Raw genomic sequence first — 19,490 nt, forward strand, 5'->3', positions numbered from 1 at the left:
AGGTACAAATGATGTCAAGTGTAAAGACAAGAGATTGAAGACACCAGGAAATATTGAGGTAAAAAGGAATTTCTAAACTTTGACTTACAGTCTGTTTTACTCAAAAACTTTGACTTTTGTGTATCTCAGTCACAAATATAAGAAAGGGAATGAGGTGTATGAGAAATTTGAACAAGACTGTGGTTTGGCAGTCAATTGATTATGACTGATTGGTAACTTCAGGATTAGCAACTTGATCACTGTTTTCCAGTTCTTACAATCTGCTCGTCCAGCTGTCCAAGGAATGCTGCTGAAATACACTGTCTCCATTCTTTCTCCCATCTGCTGCTCTTATTTTTACACTTTAAATTATGAAATTAGGTACATAAAAGTAGAAAATTTTGCAATATCCTACAACCACAGTAAGTTTTTCACAATCATATGAAAGAGTGGTCCCTCATGTGCTGTAAGAACACTGGGCAAAGTCTCACAACATCAGGGTTCTTATTCCTGCTTTATCATCAACTAACTGAATAGCATTGGGCAAATATTGTATAACTCTTTTTCTATGATTTCATTACTTGAAAGGCCTAGGTTGTTGCAGATTATAAAGTAAAATATTAATATTATGTCTTAAGAAGTTACTCCTATACAGGTTTATTGCTATAAAAACAGATTTAAAAATCTGTCTTGGGGTGTCTGGATGGCTCAGTGGATTGAGCCACTGATTTCTTATTTCAGTTCAGGTCATGATCTCAGAGTCCTGGGATTGAACCCAGCATTGATTTCAGCACTCAGCAGAGTCTGCTTCAGGATTCTCTCACTCATTCTGTCTCTCCTTCACTGCAAATAAATAAATAATTTTTTAAAATCTAAGTTTTGTACTGTCATAATGGCAGACATGTAGATGAATGGGTCAGGATAAAGAACCTGGAAATAAACCTACACATATATTGTCAGGTGATTTTAACAAAGGATACAGTGCATTAGGGAAGACTGTGTCTTAAACAAGTGGTGTTAGGAACACTGGATATCCACATGCAGAAGAATAAAATTGGATCTATTACACCATACAAAAAAGCCAACTCAAAATTAGAAACTTAAACATAAGAACTGAAATTCTAAAACTGCTAGAAGAAAACCTAAAAGAAAAGCTTCATGGCATAGATCTTGGTAATGATTTCTTGGATATGACAACAAAAGACAGGAAACAAAAGTAAAAATAAACAAGTGGACAACATCAAACTAAAAAACTTTTGCACAGTAAAAGAAACAATCTTTTGAGTAGAAAAGTGACCTACAAAATGGAAAAAAATATTTGCAATCCATATTTCTGATAAGATTTTATTATCCAAAATATATAAGGAATTCCTAAACTCAATAGCAAACAAAACAATGAATAACTATTAAAAAGTGAGAAAGGGACTTGAACAGACATCTCGCCAGATAAGACATACAAATGACTAACAGATGGGGCGCCTGGGTGGTTCAGGGCATGATCCTAGGATCTGGATCAAGTCCCACAACATAATCCCTGTGAGGAGAGTTCTGCCTATGTCTCTGCTTGTCTTTCTGTGTCTCTCATGAATAAAGAAATAAATCTTTTAAAAAATGGCTAACAGATACATAAAAAGATGCTCCACATCACTATCAACTGGGAAATGCAAATCAAAATCACAATGAGGTATCACCTCACAATCTCTTAGGATAGCTATCATTTAAAAAAGTATTGGTGTGTACATGGAGATATTGGAACCCTTGTACACTGTTGGTGGAAATGTAAAATGATGCAGGTGCTATAAAAAACATTGTCAAGTTTCCTCAAAAAATTAAAACTAGAGCTACCATGTGATCCAGGAATCTTACTTCTAGCTATTTATGCAAAAGAGTTGAAATTAAGATCTCAAAGAAATATTTCCATTCCCATGTTCATTGCATAATTGTTCACAATAGCAAATGTGTAAAGACAACCCAAATTTCCATCAACAGATGAATAGATAAAATGTGGTACATACATATGTTCGGATACTACTGAGTCCTTTTTTTTTTTTTTAAAGATTTATTTATTTATTTATCATAGACAGAGAGAGAGAGAGGCAGAGACACAGGAGGAGGGAGAAGCAGGCTCCATGCCGAGAGCCTGACGTGGGATTCCATCCCGGGTCTCCAGGATCGCGCCCTAGGCCAAAGGCAGGCACTAAACCGCTGAGCCACCCAGGGATCCCCGATACTACTGAGTCTTAAAAAAAGAAGGAAATCCTGCCATACGCAACACCATGGATGAACCTCAAGAACATTAGGCTAAGTGAAAAAGCCAATCAATAAAGAACAAATACTACGTGATTCTACTTTATATGAGGTATTAAAAATAGTCAATCTAAAAAACATAGAGTACTATGATTGTTGCAGGACTAGGAGCAGAAAGATATGATAATACGCTGTTCAAAGGGTGTAAAATTTCAGTAATGCAAGATAAATAAATTCTAGAAACCTGCTGTACAATACTGTACCTATAGTTAACAATATTATATTATACACTAGTTAATAATACTATATTATACACTTAAAATTCTGTTAAGTAAACACTAGGGCTGTAATGTGGAACATAATGACTATAGTTACCACTGCTATGTGGTATATAATACAGAGTATAAATGATATATATGAAAGTTGTTAAAGAGAGTAAATAAATAAATAAATAAAATCTTAAAACAAAAAACAAACAAAAACGTTAGCATGCAAAAATGAGGAAGCACTTCAGACTGACTGAAGAAAATTTGTGATAAGTACTTCTGGCAAAATTTAACCAAAGCAGAACCAAAAAAGGAGTTTGATTTTTATACTATGGTGATATTGGGTGGCATTTTTTAAAGCCTGCATTCATAGTATGTGACTCGGAACTAAGATTCTTGAAATATGATGAAAGTGATATTTTTCAAAAAGCATTCAGTATTTGCAAACAAGATTTGCCTAGTAATTGAAAGTCGACTGTGTATTAAAAAGACTTACCCAGTTTTACCATGAATTTTAGTAGAAGATATAAGCTCTATGTAAGAAAGTTGAAATTGAATTTATTTTCCAAAATGGAATTGTCTTAAATAACGCCTAGTGAATTAATCTCTGAAAAGCATTATCATATAATATTTACTCTTTCCGGACCAGACAATGTAAATGGCTATGTTTCCTGCCTTTGAGAATCTTTGGGCATAAAATGGATGACAGAAACAATAAATACAGAAAAGCCGACAAATGAATCTGTACTATATAGAAACTCTGAGAGGCAGTGCCTTGAAAGAAGATAAGTTGAAAGAAAACAAATTCAATAAGGAAGGGCTTATACTTTGTAAGTGACCCTATGCAGGAAATCAAATACATGTAAGCAGATATGAGACAAGAATTGGAAATGTTCTTTGGGTATTCCTTTCAACATTCCCAGTGTCTGTAATGATATTCATTGTAGAGCACTTTCATATCTATTATCCCTCTTTTTAAATCCTTCAAGTATATTAAAAGTTATTTACATATTATACATATTTACAATCCAATTCCCATGAGCCAGACCAACAAAGTTTCTACAGAAATTGAATACCAATTACTTAAACCTGAATAGCTATATGCCAAAAGTTTGTTTCCCTTTCCCTTTTCTTTATTCTCCTGGTCTGTTTTATTAGTTAATTAATTAATTTATTTCTGGAACGTTTGTCTCTAGACATTTTATTGCATGTATATGCTACTCAGAGTATTTATTCTCGAGTTGTAATTAGCATATTCTTATTTTCCTTCTTAAATACTTGTCCTTTCTCAGTGTAGTTTATTTGTTCTTTTCTATTAAAGTAACTAGGCCTAACATCTTACGTGCTACCACATTCAGAGGCAATCACCTTATCCCCTCTCTCACCCACTCCCTGCAATCTTTCTCTCAAGTTCATACATTTTCTTTAAACCCAAACTTTAGCAGGATTTTAAGAAGCCTGGTTTCAGTTTGGATTTCCTTCTTCCTCTCAGATGACTTTTGAAGTTCTACTTACTTACAGGATTCTTTCCTAATCGCCACCAATATGAAAATGGTGCCCACTTCTTCCTTTCACTAGTACTTTCTTTTTTTTTTTTTTTTTAAATTTTTATTTATTTATGATAGTCACACAGAGAGAGAGAGACAGAGGCAGAGACATAGGCAGAAGGAGAGGGAGAAGCAGGCTCCATGCACCGGGAGCCCGACGTGGGATTCGATCCCGGGTCTCCAGGATCACGCCCTGGGCCAAAGGCAGGCGCTAAACTGCTGAGCCACCCAGGGATCCCTCACTAGTACTTTCTCATCCTTACAAAACTGTTTTCAAGATCTGTGCTTCCTTGCATTTGCCTTCAGCAGAGTACTCCCTTCACCAGAGACTCAACATGAGTAGCGAGAATGAGATACTTACCCTTTAGCCAATATTATCTTCCTTTTAAATGTTGAAATGGGAAAAGTAATCAACTGTAACATATGTCTGTTGGTACTGCCTAACCTCATACCTTTGGTGTCAGGCACACTTCCCTGCACCAGCAGCGTCAGGCACACACACTGCACCTTAGATGTCAGGCATGTAAGCTGCACCTCACCTAAATTTCTCCTGCTGTTCCAGAAGGGAGAGTCTGAAGGACTCTGCATGGGGTTGATACTCATCATCCATAACTAATATTCAAGACGATTAATACTTGTGTGTATCAACCACAGGTAGTACAACAATTTTAAAAAGCTCAGCATGCTTTTCTTTTCCAAATTTATCTGGTAGACCTTTCCTATCAACATGTATGACAAGTATTTTTACTGCTCTGTCTTCAACTTTAATAAATCTTATGACTATCGAGTTTCTGTACCAAATATTTGACTTTGCATTTTCTTCTGTTGACTCTCGTTCAAAATTCTCTGGCATGATTTTTTATATATTTTAAATATTTTCTCCTCTCTTTTTCTTAATTAGTTAGAGAATTGTCAGCACAGAGGCCTCTACCATGAACATACCTGGTTTATTACTTTCTCTTTTTCATCTTGCACTATATTGCTTTCCAGTGGGGAATGCATTTCCCGGAGAGGAAGCATTCCATCCATAATCAGAGAAGTTAAATGGGTAGCTTAACCTCACTCCCATAATGGCTTTTATTTCTCTCCCCACCCACTCTCTCAGATGGGGGATACCTTTTACACTGCAAACAGCATCTGCAACATCATTCAACAAAACTTTGTATTTTCTTAAGAAGAATGTAATTATTTGCTCTTTCAAAAATAATAAATAGCCATTCTCTGTTCCACTTTAGAAAAAAATTAGATTCCTCATCAGTCAATTGAACAGCTATATTTTTGTCCTTGAAAGTTGACTGCTTCTACTCTAAAAGCCCTTCAGTGGAATGGACTAGCGGTACCAGGTATAATCAAGATTTAATGATGATACTAAATGATGCCTCCTAACTTCATGTCTTCCCTTTCTGGACCCTTGAATTTTGGATATATTTGAGGTATATATCCAACAAGCTTGGGAAAATCTTATCAGAGCCTTAGATGCCTCCCTAGTGAGCATCTGTAGCTGTAACCCTTAGCAGCAAGTCAAAACTGTACATCCCATCAGCTCCAACTCAAGCAAAGTTATAATATTTTCACACCTGAGAGTATTTTCCTCTTTCCAGTTTTTCTCCTGCTGAATTTCTGTACGTAAAAATATTAATGTAACACTTCCTAAAAATAGGCAATATTCTGAGCACTTTATATACTTTAACTCAAGTGATCCTTAGAACATCTTGTGGGGTAGATACTACTATTATTTTCATTTTACAGATAAAGAAACCATAGCACAGAAAGTATTCTAACTTGCTTATTGTAAATAGCTAATAGGTGACAAAGGACATCTGGACACTGTATTGTAGGCTTCTTGTTAAATCCTTTGAGTCTATAGCAAAAAATTCTTAAATTTTAAGTAAATGTAAATAACTGCAAATCTTAGGAAACTGCATCAGAATATGTTTGAATTTTGTACACAAAAATGAGAATCTTTGTTTTTTTTTAGTTCATAAAGGGAATTTAGTATATTTGCATTATCAACTTTATATACTTACTCTTATAATATTGTTTCAGTATGTTAAGTGTTTTTATTATTATTTTCTCTTTTGATTGTAAGGTGTAATTCTCTGTTTTTCTTTCCTCACTTATTTGATAGCTATAAAAAAATATTTGCCCTACTAGAGATTACTTTAATCTTTTTAAATAACAAAGCTAGATTTTGTTGACTATATATATATTGATCATATATTGATTCTTCTCAAAGAAGAAAGTTTATTAGCAAGTTCTCAAATCAGAAAAATTTAGCAAGTTTATTTTGCTTTTTTACTCATAGTTGTTTTCCAGTTTTAATATAATTTAATACTTTTTTACTTCAGATTTACTTTATTTTTAAATTGTGTTTCTTTGTCCAAATATGGTATTTGTGTTCAGTTTGTTTAACCATTTGTTATGTTAACAGTGCTCACTTGACTTCATGCTGACCAAGAGAATTTTCTTATAAGTATTCTAAACTTCTTTATTTTGATTCAGCTCTCAGATTATGGCATATTTCAAACAAGAATAGGTCTGTTAAGGTTTTTTCCATCTTATAAGAGTGAAAATTACACTGCTATGCTGTGCGCATTTGAGAATGTTCTATTTTTTCCTTCAAATATAACACAGTTACAGAGTTCTTGGTGGTAATAGTTCCCCTCAAAACTCTCTTAATATTTCAATGTCTTCTAGAGTTCTTGATATACAAAGAGTTTAAGGTCAAACATATTATTCCTTTGTTTGTAAACTGTATTTGTTTCTGCTTGAACCTCCTTTGGAGTTCTGTTTAATCCATGCACTTTAAAAAATTCACCAGACTCTCTGGGTATTGGTATACTTAAACTAATAAACCCAGAAATTCTAATTATTACTTCTCTTTGGTTATCATAAGTATACTAATTCTATTCTTTTGTCATATACCTGTTATAACTATTTTTTTTCTTTAGGTACTCTACTTATAAATAAAGTACATATCTATCTTCCATACTGTTTATCTTTTCTTTGTCTTAATATCTTAGCCTCTTTCTTCTAAATGTGCAAACTACTCAAAATTTTCTCCTGGACTTGCTTTTATTTTTGCAAGGATCCTTGTTTCTTTAAATTTATATTTTATTATATCTCATTCATCTATTAAAACTTTCTTAAATTTTTGTTGTATCTCACTTTGTTTTATGGTCAAGAATTTTTTAATTTTATTTTAAAAATTAAAAAGATATTAAATTATTTTTGTTTTCTCAAATAAAAATATGCTCAATGGTATTCTTTTCCTCTATCCATGATGTAATACTAAGGTTCCCTATACTGTAATATTTATTCATTGTTGCTTAAGAGATTTGGTTTTGTTTTTTAATTACTAAATACAGAAAATTCTAGCAAAGCCAGATACTTTGGTATATTTCCTTTGCTCCCTTCCCCTCATTTACTCACATCTTTTAGCTCTTACGCTGATGTAGAGGTTGAAGAGAAAAACCTTTAGTAAAGTCTCAAGGTTTTATAGTTGCTAAAAGATGAACTCCTGTAGCAGTCTGTACTTAACTATGTGGAGATAATTTATCATTTAGTAATTTGTAGAGTTTTGTAGTTTTTATCTTATCAGGAAAAATATATGAAAAAGTACATCCCTTTCAGACTACACTACTCTTCTGAATCTGCCAGTTTCTGCATTTTCTTACCATAGTCTTCACATTCTTAAATGCAAAGAGTATGGGTGCCCATTTACTTTTCTGAAAAATGCATCACATTAAAAATAAATATATTAAAGAATTCTACTTCTGGCTGTGATGCAGGAACTGGGTCTAAACAATGAACAAGTAGAACACTAAAATAAATGATAAAGCAGCTGTCTTTACATTGTTTAATAGCCCATCGTTTCTATCTCTGGGAAAAGGAATACAAAAGAGGTAAGCAGAAGGATCACCTGGGCTAACTTCCTACAAGCACTTTCTAGACTGTAGTGAAGTTTAAGAAGAAGGATCCAATTTTATTTCTAGATAACAACTAGAAAATACACTTTAAAATTACTAAGTATTAAGGAATGAACTTAAAAAAATCTGTGTATTAAAGAAAGTATTGTCTAGGGTAATTAAAGACAACAAAATAAACAGAGCAATATGTTAGGTTTCTGAATTAAAAACTTAAATTGTTAAGATTATTCATCCAATTTATGTATAAATTCAGTGAATCTGATTCAACATCCAACTGTGACATTTTTACCCCTAGAAATTGACAAGATCCTAAAATTTATATAAAATAGGAAAGACCTGAAATAGTTCAACAAATTAAAAATGAAAGAACAAAGTTGGAAGATTTATGCTACCTAACTTTGTGACCATTATAAAACTATAATAATCAAGACAGTATTGTGCTGCAATAAGGATATATATCAATGGAATAGAATAGAGGTTTCAGAAATAGACTTACATATAACTGATCAATTTAATTTAAAAAAAACATTAAGCTCTGCAATGCAAAAAAATGATAGTCTTTGTGAAAAAAATTGAGCTCAAAGCCTTGGATATTCCAAAGATAAAGATAAAAACAAATACTGAACTTCAACTACTACCATATGTCGAAAATAACTCAAAATTGATTATAGATCTACAAGTTCTAAAACTATCAAACTCCTACATAGGTGAAAGTTTTCTTAGATTCAATGCAAAAGCAAAAAGTATAAAAGATTGATAAAATTGATGTTATCAAAACTAAATTTTCCTCTGTGAGAGACACCATTACAAAAATGAAAAAAAAAAAAACAAAAACAAAAACAAATAAAAGCAAGCCACAAACTGGAAGAAAATATTTGCAATATATATACCTGATGAAACACTTCTTTCCAGATTTTATAAAGAACTCATGTGAATAATAAACAAACAAACTAAAAATAAAGAAGTGAGCAAATTGTTTAAAATATATTAAGTGGGGATCCCTGGGTGGCGCAGCGGTTTGGCGCCTGCCTTTGGCCCAGGGCGCGATCCTGGAGGCCCGGGATCGAATCCCACATCGGGCTCCCGGTGCATGGAGCCTGCTTCTCCCTCTGCCTGTGTCTCTGCCTCTCTCTCTCTCTCTCTGTGACTGTCATAAATAAAAAAAATAAAAAATAAAATAAAGTAAAATATATTAAGTGAAGAAATATAAGGACACCTGGATGGCTCAGTGGTTGAGTGTCTGCCTTTGGCTCAGGGCATGATCCCGGGGTCTTGGATCGAGTTCCACATCAGCTTCCCTGCAAGGAGCCTACTTCTCCCTCTGTGTCTCTCATGAATAAATAAATAAAATCTTTTAAAAAAATTAAGTGAAGAGATGTAGAGATGACCAACTCACACAGCAAAGATTTTCAACACCATTAATCATCAGGGAAATGAAAAATTGAAGCCACAATGAAACACTACTATACATCTATTAGAATGTAATTAAAAAGACTACCTATTTTGTTCTTTATGTTGTTGTTGTTGTTATCATTAAAACCAGCATATTTTGGAACGGTGAAACCTATATCTATCACAGGACCTAGTCTTACACCTCTAGCTAAATACTCAAGAAAAATTAAAAAACCTATATCCACACTATAACAACTTATACATAGCAAATTCTTTCATAATAGCCCCAAGCTGCAAACAACTCATATACTTATTAACAAAGTAATGGATTGATTATATGTGGTATAGCCACATGAAATAACATTTCACATAGAATACCATATGGCAATGAAGAAGAACATTACTGCTGCATACCACTGATGTATGTAGCAACATGGATGAATCTCAAAGAGCACTGTATTGAGGAAAAGTAGATACCAAAAGTAATCCTTTGTAATTCCTTTTATATGAAATTTTAGAAAAAGGTTAATTTACCCATAATCAGAGAAAAGAGAGAAATGAAAGAGCTTTTGGTATGATGAAAATATTTTAAATCCTCATCATGATAGTGATTACACAGGTAACATTATATTTTATTATATTTTCCTAGTAATGTCAGGAAAATTGTTCCTATAAATTTCAGGATAGGCTCTTCACTTTCTGTGGAGCAGAGTGCTTACATTTAAAGGACTGATGTTCAGATTGTATGTGAATTAGTCTTATACAATTTTTCTTTGACTAGTTTTCCTCTATCTCCTTTGAAGTTTTAATAAGTTGCTGATACCTTCTGATAGTTTTCAAGGTTATTGTAATTTGGCATTTTTTACTTTCATACACACTTAAAAAAAAAAAACTGGCATTGCTAACTAGCAGCTATCATTCCTCAATGTAGCCTTCTTCTCTAAAACCCAAGGGGATTTCTTTGCATCCACATGGACAAAGGGTCTCCATTCCATTGCTTCATTCTTCTGGCACCTTGAAAATAGCCAATTCTTCTGCCTTAACTTCATTATGGCAGGCATTTGGTTAAGTTTGCATAACTATGACTTTCCTACCAAATATTTACACACATTTTTGTTTACCTGAAGCCTTGCTGTGCTCCTATTTTTCACACATTTTGAATTTTTGAAATGCTTTTACAGCTTCTCTATGGCTGAATAATGAATTCCAATTCTTATGCTGTATTTTGCCTAACCAGATAGGTCCTTGAGCCTTTTTAAATCAAACATAAAACTACAAACACCCCAATAGAAAAATTGACAGAACAGGCAAGTTACAATAAACATGAAAGGATTTAACTTCATAAGTAATCAAAGGAATGCAAATTAAACAGTGAGATATCATATTTGCCTATTGTCAGGAAAAAATAAAAATATTCATTGTTTTAAAAGCTTCAGGGAAAAGACACTGCTGGTAGGAATATCAAATGCTTTCTTAAAGTGAATTTTGGATAGATATTTTTAAAAACCTTTAAATGTATATTATGTATTATGAGTGTATTTTACCCAAAACTTCTGCATCTAATAGCTTTTTCTAAGTAATCAGACAAGGGCACAGATATGCAAGCACAAGCACATTTACCACAATGCTTTTTAAAATCTTAAAATCTCTACATTTCTAATAATAGGAGGAACTGATGGTGTATCACATAAATAATGTCTATTATTTGATGACTCAGAACCTACAAAGTATTTCACATCAATGTCATGAGTTTTGTTTTAAAATGTACATGTATGTAGAGGGGAAACAATCTAGAAATGAATATACTGAAATGTTAACCACCAATTTCTATGTTGTGAGATTAAAGATATATTTATTTCTTGTATTTTTCTGTATTTTTCAAAATGTCTAAAATCTACCTGTAATAAAACTTTTTAATTCAGATTTTAGGCATATGATTAACTGTGTATCCCATGAGCTCATTTCATACGTCTCAGTTTCTTTGCTATCTGTCTTCATTAGGTTTCATTTGCATTCATCCATTCTGTTTCTGAGATATTCCCTAAGAGGAAAAAAATCATGTGATCTTCTCATAGGTTTCTGGTGACTTGTTTGTTCACAAGTTCAAACTATTTTCCTAGTGCATAAAATCCATCATACTCTAGCTATAATATCTCTTCAGCCTCATCTTAAGTCATTGTTTTAGTCTTCATTTAGTCAATATTTTGGTCTCAGAAAATTCCCCATCAACACCCTTCTCAACCTAATGCTGCACTTATATCAGACAAAATAGATTTAAGCCAAAGAGAGTAATAAGAGACAAGAAAGTCGTTATATGACAAAGAGGTCAATCCAAGAAGATATAACAACTATAAATATTTATTTACCCAACATAGGAACACCTACATATATAAAGCAAATATTAACAGATCTGAAGGGAGAAATGCACAGGAATACAATAATAATAGAGAATTTCAACACCCCATTTTCAATAATGGATAGATTATCCAAATGGAAAATCAGTGAGTAAACATTGTACTTAAACTACACATTAGACCAGATGAATTTTACAGATACTTACTGAACATCTCCATGTGCCCGTAGAACATTTACCAGGATTGATCACATATTAGGCTACAAAACAAGTATTAATAAATTCAAGAAGATTGAAATCTTATCAAGCATCTTCTCCAACCACAAAGTTACAGAACCAGACATCAATTATAAGAAGAAAATTGGAAAATTCACAAAAATGTGGAGATTAAACAACAAGCTACTAAAAAATAAATGAGTCAAAGAAAAATCAAAACAGAAAAATATCTGGAGAAAAATGAAAATGGAAACACAACATATGAAAACCTATGGGATGCAACAAAAGGAGTTTCAAGAGGGGAGTTTATATTGATAAATGCCTACATTAAGGAAAGTCAGAGCACCTGAGTGGCTCAGTCAGTTATACATACAACTCTTGATTTTGGCTCAGGTTCTGATCTCAGAGCTGTGAGATCAAGCACTGCATCAGGCTCTGTGCAGGATGTGGAACCTGCTTAAGATTCTCTCTCCCATTCCCTCTGTCCCTCCACCCTCTCATGCTCTCTCTCTCTCTCTCTCTCACACACACACACACACAATAATAATAATAATAATAAATAAAAATAATAAATAAATAAATAAATAAATAAATAAATAAATAAATAAAATAGGAAAAAGGAAAAAGAAAGAGCTCGATAAACAACATTATACCATAGGGAAACAGAAAAGGAAGAACAAGTTAAGCCCAAAGTTAGTAGAAGAAAGGAAATAACAAAGATTAGAGCAGAAATAAATTAAATAGAGACTAAAAAGACGATAAAAGAGATTAATGAAACTAACATCTGGACTTTGAAAACATAAAATTGACAGACACACCAAGAAAAAAAATAGAGATGACTCAAAATTAGAAATGAAAGAGGAGACAGTATAACCTTTATCATACAAATACAATGATCATAAGAGTCTACTGTTAACAATTATATGCCATCAATTGGACAACCAAGGACAAATTCCTAGGAACATAAACCCACTAAATCTGAATCATAACATATAAAGTTTGAACAGAACAATTAACTACTAAGAAGATTGATTCCATAATCAAAAGCCTCCAACAAAGAAAAGACCAGGAACAGATGGTTTTACTGGTAAATTCAAACATTTAAAGAAGAATTAACACCAATTCTCAAATGCTTCCAAAAAATAGAGGAGGGGAAAACACTCTTAAGCTGATTTTATGATGATCATTATCCTCTTATCAAAACCAGATAAGGATATTATAAGAAGAAAAAAGTATAGACCAACATCCCTGATGAACATGGAAGCAAAAGTCTTAAACCAAATATTAGCAGACTGAATTCAATAACACATGGAAAGGATCAAGCGAGATTGGGAACTATTGTAGGGATATAAGCAAGGTTCAAGAAACACAAATCAATGTGATACACCACATTAAATGAAGGTTAAAAATTACATGATTATCTCAATAGATACAAAAAAATTGACAAAATTTAAACATCCCTTCATGATATTAACTTTCAGCAAACTAAATATGCAAAAGAAACTTATGTTAGCATGATAATGGCTATATATGGCAAGCCCACAGCTAATAATCATACTCAGTGGAGAAAAGTTGAAAGCTTTTTCTCTAAGATCAAGAATAAGACAATGATGCCCTCTTGCCACTTTTATTCAACATGGTATTAGAAGTTCTAACCAGGGGGTGCTGGGTAAGTGCCTGACTCTTGATTTTAGCTCAGGTCATGATCTCAGGGTCGTGAGATCAAACCCTGCATCAGGCTCCATGCTCAGCAGGGAGTCTGCTTGAGATTTTTCTGTCTCTTTCTTTCTTTTCCTCTCAAATAATAAATAAATAAATCTTAAGAAGAAGTCCTAACCAGAACAATTAGACATAAAAACGAATAAAAGACATCCAAACTGTAAAGAAGTAAAACTGTCTCTGTTTAAGGAATGACAATATTATCATTTATAAAAAAACCCCAAAAACTCCATCAAAAACTATAGAACTAATAACTGAATTCAGTAAAGTTGTAAGATACAAAATCAATATACAAAAAAATCCATTGTGTTTCTATACACTAATGGCAAACTATCAGAAAGAAAAATTAAAGTAATCCCATTTATACTTCATCAAAAAGAATAAAATACCTAGGAATTAGTGTAACTGAGGAGGTGAAAGATATGTACACTAAAAACTCTAACACATCAATGACAGGAATTGAGGAAGACACAAATAAATGGAAAGACATTTCAGGTTGAGGGTTTGGAAGAGTTAAAATGTCTATACTACTCAAGTCAATCTCTATCAAAATTCCAATAGCATTTTTTATAGAAATGGACAAACAATTCTAAAATTTGTATGGATCCACAAAAGACCTCATATAGCCAAAGCAATCTTAAGAAAGAAGAACAAACCAGAGGCATCAAACTATCTGATTTCAATCTGTATTACAAGGCTATGTAATCAAAGCTGTATGGAATTGGCATGAAAGTAGACACTGGATTAGTAGTATAGGATAGAAAGGCATGTAGGTCAATGGAATAGAACAGAGAACTCAGAAACAAACCGATTAATTAACCCATTAATGTATAATCGATTAATTTATGACAAAGAACCAAGGCTATACAGTGGAGAAAGGATAGTCTCTTCAATAAATGGGGGGTGGGAAAAATGGAGAGCCACATGCCAAAGAATGAAACTGGATCACTATCTTACACCATACATAAAATTAACTCAAAATGGATTAAAGATTTGAATAAAAGACCTACACCATAAACACCTAAAGGAAAAAAAATGTGGTAAGCTCCTTGACATTGGTCTTGTCAATGGTGTTTTTGGATTTGAGACCACAACCAAAAATATCAAAAAATAAAAATGAGGGGGATCACATCAAACTTAAAAGATTCTGTGCAATAAAGTAAACCATCAACAAAATGAAAAGGCAACCTACAGAATGAGAGAAAATATTTGCAAATCATCTATCTGATAAGGAGTTAACATCTAAAATGTACAGAAAGCTCATATAATTCAATAACAAAAAAGCTAATATTTGATTAGAAAATGAATAGAGGATCTGAATGTTCATTTTCCCAAAGAAGACATAAAAAATGGGCAATAAGGACATAATAAGGTGTCCAATATCACTAGTCATCATAGAAATGCAAATCAAAACTACAGTGAGATATCAGTGAGTACCTGTTATCAAAAGAAGAGATAACAACTGTTGATAGGGAGAAAAGTGGAGAAAGCTGAGAAAAGGAAACCTTTTGTGAACAACATGTTGTAGGGATGTTAGTTGGTGTATCCACTATGGAAGACAGTATGGAAGTTCCTCAAAAAATTAAAAATAGAACTACCATATGATCTAGCGATTCCATTTCTGGGTATATTTGAAGGAAACAAAGTCATATCTTGAAGAGATATCTCTACCCCTGTGTTCATCAAAGCATTATTTATAATAGCCAAGACATAGAAACAACTGAAGTGTTCATCAGTGGATGAGTGGATAAGAAAATATGATTACTATTATTATTCGACTGTGAAAAGGAGGAAATACTGCCATTTTTGACAACATGGATGAACCTCAAGAGCATATGCTAAGTGAAATACGTCAGACAGAGAAACACTAATTCTGTATGATCACACTTATTTGTAGAACCTTGACTCATAAAAACAGAAAACAGATCAATGGTTGTCAGAATTGGGAGGGTGGCCTGCGTGAGAAATGGGAAAAGGTCAAAAGGTACAAATTTCCAGTTCTAAGATAAATAAGTCTTGGAAATGCAATGCACGGCATGGTGACTATAGTTACTGTGTTAATCATTTCACGTTATATACATATAGCAAATCATTATGCTATACTCCATAAACTAATATAATCCTATGTGTCAATTACTGAAAAGAGCATGAATTACATATTAGAGCTAATAATTAGCAGAATAAAATATAGTACTTAATGTCCCCTGGTCGGTATTCTTTTTCTGAAATTCATTGTCTTTGTAAATGTGTTTTAGTGGTAACACCTATATTTATTTATTTATTTATTTATTTATTTATTTATTTATTTATTTATTTATTATTTATATTTATTTTAAACATTTTATTTATTCATGAGAGACAGAGAGAGAGAGAGAGAGGCAGAGACACAGGCAGAGGCAGAGGGAGAAGCAGGCTCCCTGCAGGGAGCCTTACATGGGACTGGATCCCAGGTCTGTAGGATCAGGCCCTGGGCGGAAGGCGCGCTAAACCGCTGAGCCACCCGAGCTGTCCATCCACCTATATTTATCAGCCAGACAAATTCCTCTTTTTTTCCCCCTTAAGATTTATCCATTTATTTTCAGAAAGAGAGAGCTTGGGAGGGAGGGGCAGAGGGAGAGGGAGAGTGAATCCCAATCAGACTCCCTACTCAACACAGAGCCTGACATGGGGCTCAATCCTATCACTGGGAGTTTGTGATTTGAGCCAAATCAAGAGTGAGGCACTTAGCCAACTGAGCCACCCAGGCACTCCAGTCAGATAAATTTCTGAATGAGATTTGTACACTCTAAAGCAATAAATTATCACTTTTAAAAACAAAATTGTAAAGAAATCTATTTAAACTGACTTTGAGAATAGATGTGATTCACAACATGGTGTTAAACTATATTTGGTTGATAACTTGTAAAAGTTGTATAGGAGGGAGTTCTGTTTTAATCCTTAAATCTCAGTGATCGAAATTTCTTTCTTTTTGTTCTGAGTAAAGACCAGATAAAATATGCTGCTTGGTTTTATTAAGGAAAATATTTCCTTCTGAGCTAATGTAAAATATCCTATGATTTCTAAAAATGTATTCACTAAAACAAAATAGATCAATTTGCCAAAAATTAAATGAAGCAATATTCAATCTAACCATCTGGGCAGGATGATATTTGCCTACCTAAACTCTTCTTGACATTTTCATTGGTTAAGGAATTACTCCTCACTTCATGATTCAAAGTTGCTTATGCTTCAGTAAAAACATCTGCTTAGCCTCTTTCCTGAAGTCACTATTCAAAAATTGTAAATAGGGCAGTATTTGAAAGTATTTCGTATATTCATTTATAAATTACTTGAAAGTTTCAGTGCAAAAGGTAGGCATTTTATATATTATTTTACAATTCTGTATGCTATGCCTATAATTTTTCATCACCATAATATTAACAAATCACCATTAAAAATCATCATCATCATGTATTTCCTTTGTAAGAAAAATCACTAATACATGAATATTTTGGGGAGGGGAATAAAAGGCTACAATCCTTTTTAATAATCTGCAATCCAATTCTTTTCCCACAGAAATGAACAGTTTTGGTTTGATGACATCCTCCAAAAACAAATTTATATACTGATTAAATATAAACTATGTACCTATAATTTTACTTAAGTAGTCACATATGTTTCATGTCACAATTTGAATTCTCAGTATCAAGATTTTGATATTAATCTTTTTTAAAAAAAATGTACATAAAATGTATTACAGATTTTTTTAGTCATTCTATTGATAGAGATTTAGGTCATTTATTTACTTGATTTAGGTGATTTATTTACTTATTGTTGTTTATATCTGATACTTTTGTTTATATACTTAACACTTTTTGAGGCTTTACTCTGTGCCCTCACCCTAAATGCTCTAAATAAATTAAATAATATATTTTCCACAAGAATTCAATAAATAATTTCTGTTATTGTCCCTACTTTACAGGCAAGGACCAGGAATATTATTTCCTCAAGGTCACACTGCTAGTAAGATGTGGTTTCAGGATTCAACTTCAGGAAATCTGACTCCAGAACTGTGCTCTATACTGCTATTTTGTATAGTTTGGTACTGCAATTTCAAATGTTGGCCTTCGGCTCACAAAAGACCACCAGGGAAATCTGTAACTAGGCAATGGTAGGTTAATTAGATTGACTGCAATAAGAGAGAATATCAAGTTTGCATGGTCTTAGGGATGTCCAGGAAAAGGGAATCATGATTGTAAGGTTTGGGCAGGATGACTTACATGGTGAAGAACTGAGTAGCATTTATAGTATAACACTTTTGGATTGATGGGAACAGAGAAGTGAGGTACTGGAAGCAAGTTTTGACAAGAAATGTTATTCCTGATGAGTATTATTATTATAATTAATTATTAGTTTTATTTCCTGGAGCAAGGATCTAGGTTATTTTAACAGTTCTGGATATTGTTAAACAATGGGGACAGGAAGGTATATTTAACTTCTCAGCAACACTGCTGCAATAAATAGAGTTTTGCATGACTCTCCTTGTATGTGCACAAAATATTTCTGTAATAGATCTGTAGAAGTGGAAAATCTGAGGCTCTATACATATGTATTTTTAAGTTAATAGATACTGTTAAATTGTGTTCCAAAAATGCTATAATAATTAACATTTCTAGCAAAGGTGGGTGATGCTTAATATTCCATACCTTAAGACTATATATGAGCAACCTATTAATTTTTATCAACCTAGTAAGAGAAAAGTGCTGCTTTATTTGACACTTTAATTATAACCTCTCTGTTTTTTTCCTCTGTATTTTCCTAACAAATTTGAGCATCTTTCTTATGATGCTCATTTATATTTGTCTTCCATGATATATTTGTTTATATCCTTTGTCGTTTTTTCCCATTGATTTGCAGTTTATATAATATGGATTTCTCACTCATGTGTCCAAGGGATGGTTTGGTCAGCTCTCATAAAGGCTTCATTGAGTTTGGGTCCATTCCATTTGTACCAATTTTGGGCTTTGGTTGAGTGACAGCAGAAACTGGGACCTGTTATTTTTCATGAAGGAAATGGAAGCTTCCAGAGAGGTGAGTGGAAATACAGGATTTCTCCTCAGGGGTAATATACTTTCACTTTAATCCATATTTTACTGCTCAAGACAAATCACATAGATCAGCTCCAAATCAATAGGGTGGCTGAACTTACTCTTTTCATAGATGTCATGGGAAGAAGGGAATAAATTTTTTGGAAGAAAAAATCTAATCTACTCAATTATAGTTTAAGCTCACTCTAGCTTAAGCCATCCCAGAAGGTAGTCATGATGCAGAATTTGGTGACTATCATCGCTACATGTTTTTTAACTACTCAACAATATAGTATATGTGTGTATGAACTATATTATAGTATACTGTTGTATTCAAGATTTATCCATATTTATAAAAGTAATCACTAATAAACATGAATAGATTCTCAATCTGTCTAGAATTTAGGCAAATACAAATTTAAATAACAAGATACATTTTTTGTCTTTTTCCTACTGATAAATGAGTATAATACCGAGTGTTGGTGGGTAACTATGAAATGACAATTTTTATTAATTGATTATGAAAGTGTATATAGAGAGACAGTAATTTGGTTTTGACTCATCATGCTGAAGTTCATATGCCCTACAAAAAAGCAGATTCCCTTGTTTTTCTGGAAGAGTTTATATAACACATGAATTTTCTGTCCCTTCAAAGTTTTGTAAAACTCAGCCACATAACCTTTTGGGACTAATGTATATATATTGCATAAAACATGAACTATATTTTCCCCCCATGGTTATTATGCTATACAGATGTTTTTTCTTGATTCATGAAT

At 32.8% G+C, this 19,490-nt stretch overlaps 1 long non-coding RNA gene across 1 annotated transcript in view; it reads left to right on the forward strand.

Moving 5' to 3' along the window:
* LOC119864397 overlaps positions 1-19,490 on the forward strand; it is a 22,322-nt gene continuing 2,832 nt past the window's right edge. Inside the window, exons 1-3 of the long non-coding RNA XR_005373816.1 lie at positions 1-58; positions 17,610-17,798; positions 18,545-18,718. This is a non-coding gene — a long non-coding RNA (uncharacterized LOC119864397). The remainder of the gene's footprint in view (positions 59-17,609; positions 17,799-18,544; positions 18,719-19,490) is intronic.

This window comes from Canis lupus, chromosome 19 (assembly GCF_011100685.1).
Source record: "Canis lupus familiaris isolate Mischka breed German Shepherd chromosome 19, alternate assembly UU_Cfam_GSD_1.0, whole genome shotgun sequence".
In the NCBI taxonomy this organism is placed as follows: Eukaryota; Metazoa; Chordata; class Mammalia; order Carnivora; family Canidae; genus Canis; species Canis lupus.